The sequence below is a fragment of the Leopardus geoffroyi genome, chromosome A3 (genome assembly GCF_018350155.1).
Source record: "Leopardus geoffroyi isolate Oge1 chromosome A3, O.geoffroyi_Oge1_pat1.0, whole genome shotgun sequence".
NCBI classification, from domain to species: domain Eukaryota; kingdom Metazoa; phylum Chordata; class Mammalia; order Carnivora; family Felidae; genus Leopardus; species Leopardus geoffroyi.
Window position 1 is genome coordinate 38,573,783 of NC_059336.1, and position 12,124 is coordinate 38,585,906.

The window sequence follows — 12,124 nt, forward strand, 5'->3', positions numbered from 1 at the left end:
AGCAGGAAGTGTTGGCTATAAGACAAACTCTCCATTGTCTAGTTAAGAGAAAACTAACATCTTTGTGGTTATCTATGATTCTGACTAATAAATTTATTCTGATTTGTTGGGTTTCCAGAGAACAAAGTGTGTAACTCATGACATCTGCTAGTGTCAAAAGTAAGTTTTGGACTTCATGCAACTTTTCTAGTTGCAGTATCCCTACCATGGGAGTTGCTGTTCAAATACTATGCATGGAAAAGTCAGTTATGTTTCTTGGAGTTCTCCCAAGTAGATGCTGTTTGCCTCTTTCTGGAGGTCTCTGGATATCTTTTGTTCAGAGAAACATGATCCCCTGGAAGGGTAGTAGTTTTAAATATATGAAAATCTCTAACAATTATCCTGAATATGCAGGATTAGTATGTAGCAGACAATACACACTAAGTTATCTTTGTATTTAGGATAAGCCTGATGACCACAAAAGCAGCAGATCCTAATGGGGCATGAACTGTATTGAGATTATAAGTATTATTTTGCAATAGTATTCACCAAATACTCTATACCCCAAGGAATCCATCAGATCCTGCAAAAAAACCGAGAGTGTATCTGACAATTGGATCAAACACAGTCCAACATTAGTCTCCACTGGACTAGGTTTTTCTGAGAGGGTTGTAATGGTTTTTGCAGAACCATTTTGTTGACATGGGTCAATATCCAATTTTTATTAGCCTAAATTTTGAATCAGTTATGTGAGAGAAGCTCATGAACCAGAAAGACCAGTATAAGGAAATTTACCTTGAGTGTTTAAAGGAACAGTTATCAAATTTTTGTCCAGAAGCTATGGTCTGAGAAAAATGTGCCAAAGTATTTTGTGTTTTCTTAAATGGTAGAAGATCATGGCATGGGGTAGGGTCAGTTAAAAGTAACAGAATGATAAGGGAGATCATATTAAGAGAGTGTCAGAGGACAACACAAGCTGTGATTTGGTTAGCGTAGAGAGAAGAAAGGAAAGGGTTACTGAAGAGCAGAACATTTATCTGATTCTGACATCTTGGGTCTTGGGTGAAAGCCATCCATTTCTGCACTCAACATCATCTGCACCCAACATCATCTGGAGAATTTCTAAGAACCCTCAGTTTTAGGTCTCCTGATGGAGCAGACTCCAATAGACCAGAGAAGTCTTTTAAGCTGGGAAACAGAGCCTAAAGATCAACACCTTGGAGTTTCACTGTGTCAGTCATTAGCAGTACTGTATACAGTCTTGTCTTATTGAGAGTCAAGGGCAGTTTTTCTCTGGTGTCTTTTTGAGAGCACAAAACCTCCAGGTCTCATATGCAGCAGCTGCTTCAGTGGCTGTTTTAGAAATTGTTTGTACCTATTGGTGATAAAGTCAGAGGTATTATATGAGTTCCCTAGAGTAATTACTCATATCAGAGTATAGAAGAGTAGAATCTAGAATTGAAAGTAATTCTCAAACTCATGAGGTAGCCTGTTAATAATGAAGAAGGAGATAACGTCTGAGCCCTATGAGAAATTGATCTTATTGTTATCAAGGCCCAGGGGCATAAGGCCTGAGAAGCTTGAGGGTTTTTGAGTGCTTTGATCATTATGGCTTTAGGATTCTGTTAGTTCTTTTTATTTTCCCTGAGGTTTATGGGTGATAAAATGGAGTTTCTGAATAAAAGGTAAACCTTACAGAGTTCTTAATAGTAGTACCAGTGAACTAACTATGTGTCCCTATTACTGCAAAGATAAGTTAAGATTCTCCAAGTCAGGGGGCGCCTGGGTAGCTCAGTCAGTTGAGCATCAAGTTCGGCTCAGGTCATGATCTCGTGGTCTGTGAGTTCGAGCCCCACGTCGGGGTCTGTGCTGACAGCTCAGAGCCTGAAGCCTGCTTCTGATTTTGTGTCTCCCTTGCTCTCTGCCCCTCCCCTGCTCATGCTCTGTCTGTCTGTCTCTCTCTCTCTCTCTCTCACTCTCTGTCAAAAATAAATAAACATTAAAAAAAATTAAAAAAGAAAGATTCTCCAAGTCAAAAATGCAAAATCAAGCAATAATTTTCCCCTGTCATTACTGCCATAGCTTTCCAGAAGGAAAAGCCTCAACCATGCCCATGTCCCACCTTCACGGTCTTTTGGGGGTTGTATCATCAACAGGTGGGACAAATCCGGAAACAGCCTCAGGAATACCTTTTGCTCTTGTGGATAATATTATAAAGCATTTCCACAAAACTCTACTTTCATTATGTCTTATAACTTTAGATAAGAGCAAAACATCTGAATATTTTCAATTCACTATCCTATAGTGGCCAGGACATCTCTTCATTCCTAAAGCATTTCAAAATCATGAACTAATCAAAAATGTACTCACTATCAGTATAAATATCTACTTCTTTATGTTCTGTCAGCTGACAAGTCCAGGAAAGAGCCATTAATTTAGCCATCTGGAAATAATTTAATTTCTGGGTGAAGCTTATATGTCAAAGGCAAATTCAAGTTTCTGATACCATACCCAGCTTTGAAATTTTTGGGTTTTTTTTTTTTGTTTTTAATAAGTATGAGCCTATAAAATGACAAGGAAGTCAGAGTTACCTCATCTAGAATATCCATACTGATGGTAGATAGCTCCCAAAATAATGTTATGTAATTATTGGGTTCTCTTTCTTCAGATAAAGAAAGGAGGGTGTTTGTATTTAAAGTGAGGCAGCAGTGGATAGAGACCTTTGAAGGGCACAGTAAGTGGTCATGGCTATCAGATAGGTGTGAACCCTTTGGTTCTTTTATACCAAGTTCTTTGCAAAACATTTGGGGCATGTGTTAATGGCCTGTATTCAATTGGCCTCCAAAAAATGAGAGGCTCTCAATGGGTACAGGATGTCATCCATGTGTTTAATTACCGTTGACATCGGAGAGAGAAAAAGAAATTTGTGCCTCTATCATTGGATCAATATTATGTTGTCTTAAAGAACAAAATTAAAAAGGCTAAGAGACTTACTTTCAAAGAGCTGGGTTTCGGTGTCCATGTGAAGTACTCATAAGATAATTGATGAATGCCTTCAGGTGCTAGACTGTGAGTAGAAACCAGCACCTGGTCCAGACTTCATGGGTAGCTTCTAAGAGTGACTAAGACTTCTCTGTTGTCCAAGCACTTTGGTGCAGGTACAGGAGCATCTTCAGCCAGACCAGCACAGGCTCTCAACCAAAGGCTGTGGCATGCCTACAATAATGTAGTTAGTAATGGCCAATTGCTACTTGTGGTTTCTCCGATGATTGTGCTTCTTGTTAACTCTCAGCCATACTTTGGGAATTGTATTGATTAGAATTCATAAGCATGGTATCTCAAATGCTGTTCTTTTAAAACTGTTGTACTTGTACCATAAATATTCAGTGTTTCTCTTTAAAAAAGTTTCTATGGAGGGGCATCTGGGTGGCTCAGTCAGTTAAATGTCTGACTCTTGCTCTCAGCTCAGATCATGATCTCACAGATGGTGAGTTCGAACCCTGCATCAGGCTCCTTGCTGATAGCGTGGAGCCTGCTTGGGATTCTGTCTCTCCTTCTCTCTGTCCCTCCCCTGCTCTCTTTCTCTTTCTCTCTCAAAATAAATAAACTTTAAAAAATGTTTCTATGGAAAACTTTAAGAATTGTCTGATTGGAATTCAGACTGCCATGGGATTATGTTGTTATTTCTGGAAGTCCTAAAGTTGCTCTTTTCATCAACTAAGCATTGACACATTCTAGTAAAAAAAGTGTGGGTCTTTAAGTTATTCCATGGACATTTTTTTTTATTTTGTAACTTATTTCAAGTACAGCAACCATTTTGAAACTGTTTTGAGAACTTCATTAGTTTTGTTTGGGGGGCTTACAGTTAAGGGACTATCACTATTTGAGTACTAAAAATGTTTGAGAACCAAAACAAGTTACTCCTGATGATTATGTGAACTGTTCACTTGCAACTGCCCCAAGGCCATGTGGGCGTGGGCCCTACCACACTGGCTTTTGCCTCATGACCTCTTGATTCCAGGAGCAAGAGTTTCTAGGGCCAGGTGCTACTAGTAGGCATCTGTAGAAGTTACCACTGGGAAATCACTAAAGGGATTGACATGTTGCCTTCTTCCAGAGTTTAGTGCAAAGAATGGTGATGGGGCCATCAAATCACAGCATGACTTGGCTTGCCTATGAATGCTTGGTTCCAAGGCTTGCCATAATTGGATATGTTAGGAGCAGTAAATATATAACCTATGTAACTGTTTTCTCATGGACTCTTCTTTGTTTTTGAAAAATTGGTAAAGCTAGTATGAGGTCTGACTTCAGTCTATTAAATCTTAGAGAAATCTATCTAAAGGAAAATGTTGAAAATGTAGCCAGTTTTAAAACCTTTTAACTTTAAAAAAATGCAAATGTTTTGTATTTTTATATCTTCTAAAGCATGATAAAGTTTTTTAAATGTAAAAAAAAAAGAGTATAGGATGAGAACTCATTAAATGTAGTGGAGACCCTGCAATGGAAGTTTTCACGGGTTTTGCTATTGGACATATTAAACAAGTCAGTTATGGCTTGGCCACTGGTTCTCACAAAACACTGAGATAAGCAGGAGGTCCCTGGTGATTCTCACATAAATCAAGTGAGTACTCCTACCACTTGTTCTGAATTTTCATGGACACAAAGGGATTTGTGAATCTAGAATCCTGGAGTAGAAATTTGTGATAGATAGTTACTGTTCCGGTACTTAGCTTTAAACATAAGCCTACTTCTTGTAACTTGGAGAGTGTATAATTATTAAAAGATATTTCTATTGATAGATTCTACTTATATACAATTCATCCAGGAAGATCAGCTCTCTTTTGGATTTTTCTGGTATTGTGGGGTTTGGTTTTGTTTTGATTTTCAACACCAAGGTTGGAGGACAAAGTCTCTCATTGTAGTTCTGAATTCATTAAGGCCTGAAGAATTTTAACAAACCTAATTTATCCTATTTCCTGTTTTTTTGTACAGTAAAAGAGCAAATTACTATTGTGAATTTTGGAAGGACAAAATAAAGACTGATAGCACTGAAGGCAATATAAATTATAACTATCTAAAATCAGAAATAATTTTAGAACATCATAAAAACACAATAAATAACAATTATAAAAACAAAATTAAGGGGAAAAAAACAAGGAGTTTTTAAAAACTTATTAAAGTGTAAAAAGTCACCAGTATTTAACAGAATAATTAAGTTACAAAAGCAAACTCCACAATCTAAGCATAGAATTTTATTTCTGTTTTACATTATTTATGTAATAATTTAGGGTGAAAGATTTATTACTGTACTTCTATATGTATATACTTAGAGATATACAGATATATAAAGAGGTAATTATTTAAGCTTTTACCTGTAGCCTTTAGATATAATTAATTTATCACTATATTAAACAATGTAGATATATTAAATTTATCCTGAGAATAAACTATTATAAATTTCTTAAGCGGAAATTCCCATATTTTATTTTATGCATATTATATTTATATCTTATATAATTAACCATTTATATTAAAGTCGTCTTTAATCAAATAACCAGCACAAGAAGGAACTACAGGACAAAAAACAAGTATTATGTCACTATTTTTTCTTTATAAAAACATCATTTTAACAGTTGAAGTGGATGGATTCTCACACATGTATAAACAAACATATTTATTTCTAGCTGTATAATTTGGATAAGATAGATGTCATCCGAAGACAATTGTATATTTGTTGTTAATTGATTACAATTTAAAATAGTAAGAGTAGAATTTATGTTTATTAGTAAGTGCTTTTTTCTGCTTTTAGAAACTTTCCTGGCTTTCAGGGTCCCTGGGTAGCATCTGATTCTTGATTTTGGCTCAGGTCATGATCCCCAGGTCATGCTTAAGATTCTCTCACTCTCTCTCTGCCCCTTCCCTGCTTGCTCTATCTTTAATAATAATAATAATAATAATAATAAACTTTCTTGGCTATCAAAACTTAATTAATTGACTCATTTATCTAAGATCTTTAGATAAGGATTGGGAAATTACAAATTAGTTAACACATTAAATCTGTGGCTTTATAAAATTTAATTAAATATAAAACATTAAAAAGGCACCCATTATTATCATTTCATTTCACTATGTATATACACAAACTTAAATTTATACACATAATTTTTTATTTTAAACTGGTTATGTAAACAATGGTAACTTATGTAACTCATAAATCCAATATAGGAAATTTATAAAGTTTAAATCATAGGACATTTCACCCTGATCTTGAACAAACAAAATTACTGTTCTGACATTCAATTTATATGGGAAAGTAGTTTTTAAGCATACCAAATCTGACTTAGTTGGAGAATATGCTTTGATTTAGGTCATTTAAAATTTAGTGTTATTTTATGGCTTAGCATATGGTATATCACAGAGAATGTTACATGTGTATTGGAAGATAATCTGTATTCTGTAATCGTTGAGTGGAGTATTCCATATATCTCAAGTTAATTGATAGTGTTGTTCAAGTCTTCCATTTCTTTGCTAATTTTCTGTCCAGTTGCTCTAGCAATTATTCAGAATGGGGTCTTGAATTCTCCAACTATAGTTATTGAATTTTCTATTGCTCTTTTCAATTCTAGCAGTGTTTGCTTCAATGTATTACAGAATTGTTATTACATATGTATACATTTATAATGTATATTCCTGGTGTGTTCAATTTTTATCCTTCAGATGTTTCTCTCTCCAATACTATTTCTTAACATCTATTTTATTAATATAGTCATTCCACCTCTCTTTTGGTTACTGTTTACATATCTTTTTTTTCTTTCATTTTCAGTCTCTCTGTGTCTTTAAATTTAAGGTGTGTCTTTTGAGAACATCTATAGTCCAACCATGCTTTCTTATCCAGCTTGAGAATATTTGCCTTATAATTGGGATATTTAGACCATGTATATTTAATGTGATATAAAATGTGATATGATTGCATTTGTGTCTGTGATTTTTTATTTGTTTTCTATATCTCTCCTGTCATTTTTATTCTTCATACCTATTGACTGCTTTCTTTGGTGTCGAATGCTTTTCAGCTAACATTACAATTCCTGTGTTGATTATTTCTTACTAGTTTTGTGTTATTTTTAAATGACTGCTCTAAGGTTTAAAATATGATTCATCACAGTCTACTTCAGGTCATTAATTTACTGGTCCCTTTTGATGACTCACTAGGACTAGTTGTAGGCCTTTCCTCAGGTAAAAGCCCAAATCTTCCTTTTTCAGAACAGGAAGTCCTTGAAAGTTGGGACATTTTTGATGCAAGGCAGAGAACTTCCTTGATATCCATGTGAGGGCCAAAGAGCTCCCCCCTGGCTTGCATGCCTTTTTGGTGAAAACATCTGGTGAACATGTTTCTGGAATTGACCGTCAAAGCTGAGCCATCTAATGTTTTTTTTTTTTTTAATGTTTATTTATTTATTTTGAGAGAGAGCATGCATGCATATATTCTCTAGCAAGAGAGGGGCAGAGAGAGAGAGGGAGACATAGTATCCCAAGCAGGCTCTGCACTGTCAGTGAAACTCAGGAACCATGAGATCATGACCTGAGCTAAAATCAAGAGTCGAACATTCAATCAACTGACTCACACAGGTACCCCTCTAATGGCTTATTTTCTAAGGACCTCCCTCAAATGGTCACTTCCATTGTCTCTACATGAGGAGCTCTTTCTGCGGTCCAGGCTATAATTAAAATGGCACAGACTTTTTAATTAAAAGTACCAATGTGTAATTTACAGCGTAATTTCTAATTCTTGAATTTTGTTATTGTGCAGTTTTACATCTTCCATTTTGCTTATTTCACTTTTCTTTCTTTTTTACTCATAATTTTTAAAGCATCATGCAGAATTCTTATAAAAATATTATAATCTGGTACTGTTAAAAAATTACTTGGATTTTTCTGCAGAAGTTGTTCATCATATCAGTCTGTTTTTGAGAGATTTATCTTCTCCTTCTAAAGATCAGATCTGTCATATAGTAATTATGTGAGTCTAAAACTCTTCCACTGTAAGACCTATCTGTGCATGTTCCAATAGCCACTGTTTCCCTCCTTTGAGTAATGTCCCTTATCTACATTGGGCTCTGCTGTCTTCAGAGAGGCTCCTCTTGCGTCATCAGTTTGTGAGTTTTCAAGGTTACATGGCACTAATTTCTCCTAGTGATTGAAGACAGGCAGCAAGACATCTTCTTCCATTGAATGCTGTTTATCATCCTGGGGACCAGAGGCTTCACCAGGGTAAACTATTCCGGGACATAGGCCATATTTTGAGGCCTTCTCCCTAGCAGCCTCTGTGGCCTCTGTAGGAATTTACAAACAGTAGTGTCTTTGTGGTACCCATACCTACTGCTCCTAGGTGACCTATGTCTTCCCTAGCCCCATCTTCAAAAGGACCTTGCAAGAAGATTTAATTCTCTCCTCTGATAGGATGCATTTCCCATCTGCATAGTGATCCTGAAAGCTCAAATTGTCATCATAGTCATCTAGACTTCAAAGCTGCTTTGAGGACCCCAAGTAGATGGAATGCCCAGAAGAGGATCAGCTAGTAAGCCAAAGATGCTAGCATCAAAGTTTTGGGAACTCCAAGTGTGGGATGGTGGAAGCAGGGAACCAAGAGTAGAGGCTGGCAGAGAGAGAGTGAGCAAAGCTGTAGACTATAGGAGAGAACACAGGTATGAAGGGGGCCTCAAGAGAGTACCATGTGAAGGAGCTTGTAATGACAGGAGCCAGGAGGAGGAGCAGGAGCCTGAGTGCAATCCTTTCATGTCCAGCCTCTCTCTGCCAGTCTCAGGCCCTGGCAATCCACCTTATATCAACCCCCTTTGCCTGGCTGGGAAATCCAGGACCCTGTTCTGAGTGGGTAGCAATGAGACCTTTGTGATCCAATGTTCCCTCTACCTGACTCATGCTTCCATCTTAGGAAGTCCTGAGAGCTGCCCCTGCTCCAGAGAACCACACTCAGCAACACTCCTGTCTCCTTCCAGCCTTGCTTCCCTCTCACCTGCCTCACCTCCATCTGTCCATCATGGAGCTATATGCCCCAAGTTTTTAGGAGCCAATAGTAGGGGCTCCCTCCCAGGACACAGGAGTGAGCTGGCCCTGAGAACCAAGAAGGGCTGCTTAGAAGCCCTGGCTTGGAGCAGACTTGGGGTGGCCAGCAGCTCTGACTTTGCCCAGAAGCATTTGACCCCATCCTTTTGAAGCACCTTCCAGTGCACACTGCTGGGATTTCCATGATGACAAAAACAAGACTCAGCTTCCTTGGCTGCCCATGCTAAGTCCACCCCACTTTCAATTCTGGTGGCAGATCAAGAGCTGACAGCCCAGGGACACCTGAGTGGCTCAGTTGGTGTCTGACACTTGATTTCGGCTCAGGTCATGATCTCACAGTTTGTGAGATAGAGCCCCACGTTGGGCTCTGTGCTGTCAGTGCTGCTTGGAATTTTCTCTTTCCCTCTCTCTCTGTCCCTCCCCTGCTCGTGCACATGTGTGCACATGCACAGGTTTTTTTTTCTCTCTCTCAAAATAAATAAACATTAAAATAAATAAATAAATAAATAAGTGTTGACATCCCAGATGTGCAGATACAGGGAGAAACAGGGCCTCAAGGTGAACAGTCTGGTCTTGAGGAGAAAGCTGGGGGGCTTGGACAAAGGGAGGTGAGGCTCTGAGTTCTGGGAATCACAGCAGGAGTGATGTAGAGAACAGGAAGTAGGGGTCTAATACAAACAAAGTTGTGGCTGAAGGAGCCTCAATGTTCCTGTGTCCCCAGGGGCCAGCACCAGTAGCAGCCAAAGACAAACGTAGGAGAGGAACCAACAAGGTTCTTGTTGTTGAAGTTGTCTTGTAATTACTGTTAAATCATGGAACTAATCTGCTTTAGAAACCCTATTCTTCCAAGTTTCTGATTTGGGCTTTTGTCCTTTGGTCTTATCCACAATGGGAAGACATGTTGAACTTTTTCATTGCAAGGCAGTGTTAAGATAATTAAAATGCCCAGAGTATTAGACAAATAAGCAAGACTGTCCCATTTCATCCTTAAAGTAACAAACTGGCTGCTTGCCTTGCAGAAACAGAGTTCATTCCGCAGTTCAAACATTCTCCACCAAACTTTCCCCTCAGTAACCACGTGCCCCCACATACATTAACAGTTGCTTATGACCAGCTTCAACATTACTATCTGCAAAAGAAAAATATCTTGACTTATTAGCCTTTATGAAATTTCTGTATTTACTATTTTTCTTAGCACATTATTCAGTTCAGTTTTTTTTAATCACAAGACTCTTTCAATGAAGAAAATAGTACTTGATTTACCATCCATCACAAACTCCTGAATCTGGACAATTTTCCAGAATGGAGACCTACAGAGTTCAATGATTATGTGACTCCTGCCATTGTGTCTCATCACATGAGTTAGATGACACCTGACTTAATCTATAGCTGGTGCAATAAGACAAGTCCACTTAGATGCTGTAGTACAGATTGCTATGAAAGTTTTGAAACATTTGTTCTCAAGGTGCCTGGAAGGCTCAGTCAGTTAAGCATCCAACTTCAGCTCAGGTAATGATCTCATGATTCATGAGTTCAAGCCCTGCATCAGGCTCTGTGCTGACAGCTCAGTGCCTGGAGCCTTTATCAGATTCTGTCTCTCTGACCCTCCCCTGCTCACAACCTGTCTCTCTCTCTCTCTCTCAAAACAAATAACATTAAAAAAAAAAAAAAAACTAAAAAAAAAAAAAAAAACTTGTTCTCAACTGCTGTACATGTGGCATCCCACATCTGCAGTAAAAATTTTCTGGTCACCAGTGTTCCACAAACCACACTTTCAATAATACTCATTTAGGCATTGGTTTTTCCCAAAAGATGGGGAGCTTCTAGAAGTGATGTTTAGTTCATTTCCATAGCTTGTACAAATTATACTATGGTATCCTGCATGGTGCTTTCAATATTTGCTATTCAATACCATGAGGCTATATCATATTATATTCATGGTAAATCATGATCTTCTACATTCAAGGAGTCTTTTTATATGGCTGTGTTTCTTTGGGTTCAAATGAAGATGAAAATTTGTATTGTTTTTGTATTATTTTGAGTGTATCTTTTCTTAGTGGGGCCTCAGCTGCAGGGGTTGTGTCAACCAGAAGCTCTGTTCAAAGTACAGCATAATCATTCACCCCTCAAAGTCTATTTTCCTCATTTTATTTATTTATTCCAAATTCCCACTCCCTTTATTCCTAAACTTGCCCAAAGGAAATCATTACATGTTTATTTTGTCGTTCATTTTGTATGAGTTCATATAAAATGTATAGTTTTAGAATGTTTTAATTTTAGTAAATGCTACTATTCTCCATCATTTTTTTTCTTGCTCTTTGGGTCTTAACTCCCTCTAGACCATGCCAAGAACATGGGCCTTGCTGGCACATTAGTGCTCCTTTTTATTAAAAAAACGAAGGATCCAACTAGATTAGTAGTCAGAACCACTGCTGGCAGGCAGGATCTGGCCCTGTGCTTTTTTATGAAATAAACTTCTATTGGAACACAGCCATGCCCATTTGTGTGTGTACCATCTATGAATGTTTTCAAGCTACAATGGTCAAGGCTAGTAGTTGCCATAGAAACCATATGACCTACAAAACCAATGATATTACTATCTGCGCCTATACAGAAAGTTCACAGACCCCTGAACTGAATGATCCATTACAATCCCCACATTCTTGTTTGCCAAAATCTTCCTTTCTCCTGCCATTCGTACTGAGGGGGATTTGAGCTAATGGAGGAAAGCAAACAAGCAAATATTTACCACGACTGCAGAAATTTTTCCAAAGGCAACTTTCCACTTCAGAAATCCCACTTGTGGTTATGTGACGAGGCCTCAGCGCTGGCAGAGCCTGTCACACATTGGAAATTCTCCTCCAAGCTCCATGTTAACTCTTCTGGATTTTTACGGACTTGAGCAATTAAGTCTTGGTGTTTAAGACTGTTTTTTAAATCAGTCCCTTAATTAATGTTGAGTGAAAAAAGAAGCTGATATCAGTGAGAACTGTTTCTCACTCTTTATTGCTAACAGTGTGTCCTCATATTATTTAATATCTTTCTCCGTATTATAGATTATTGT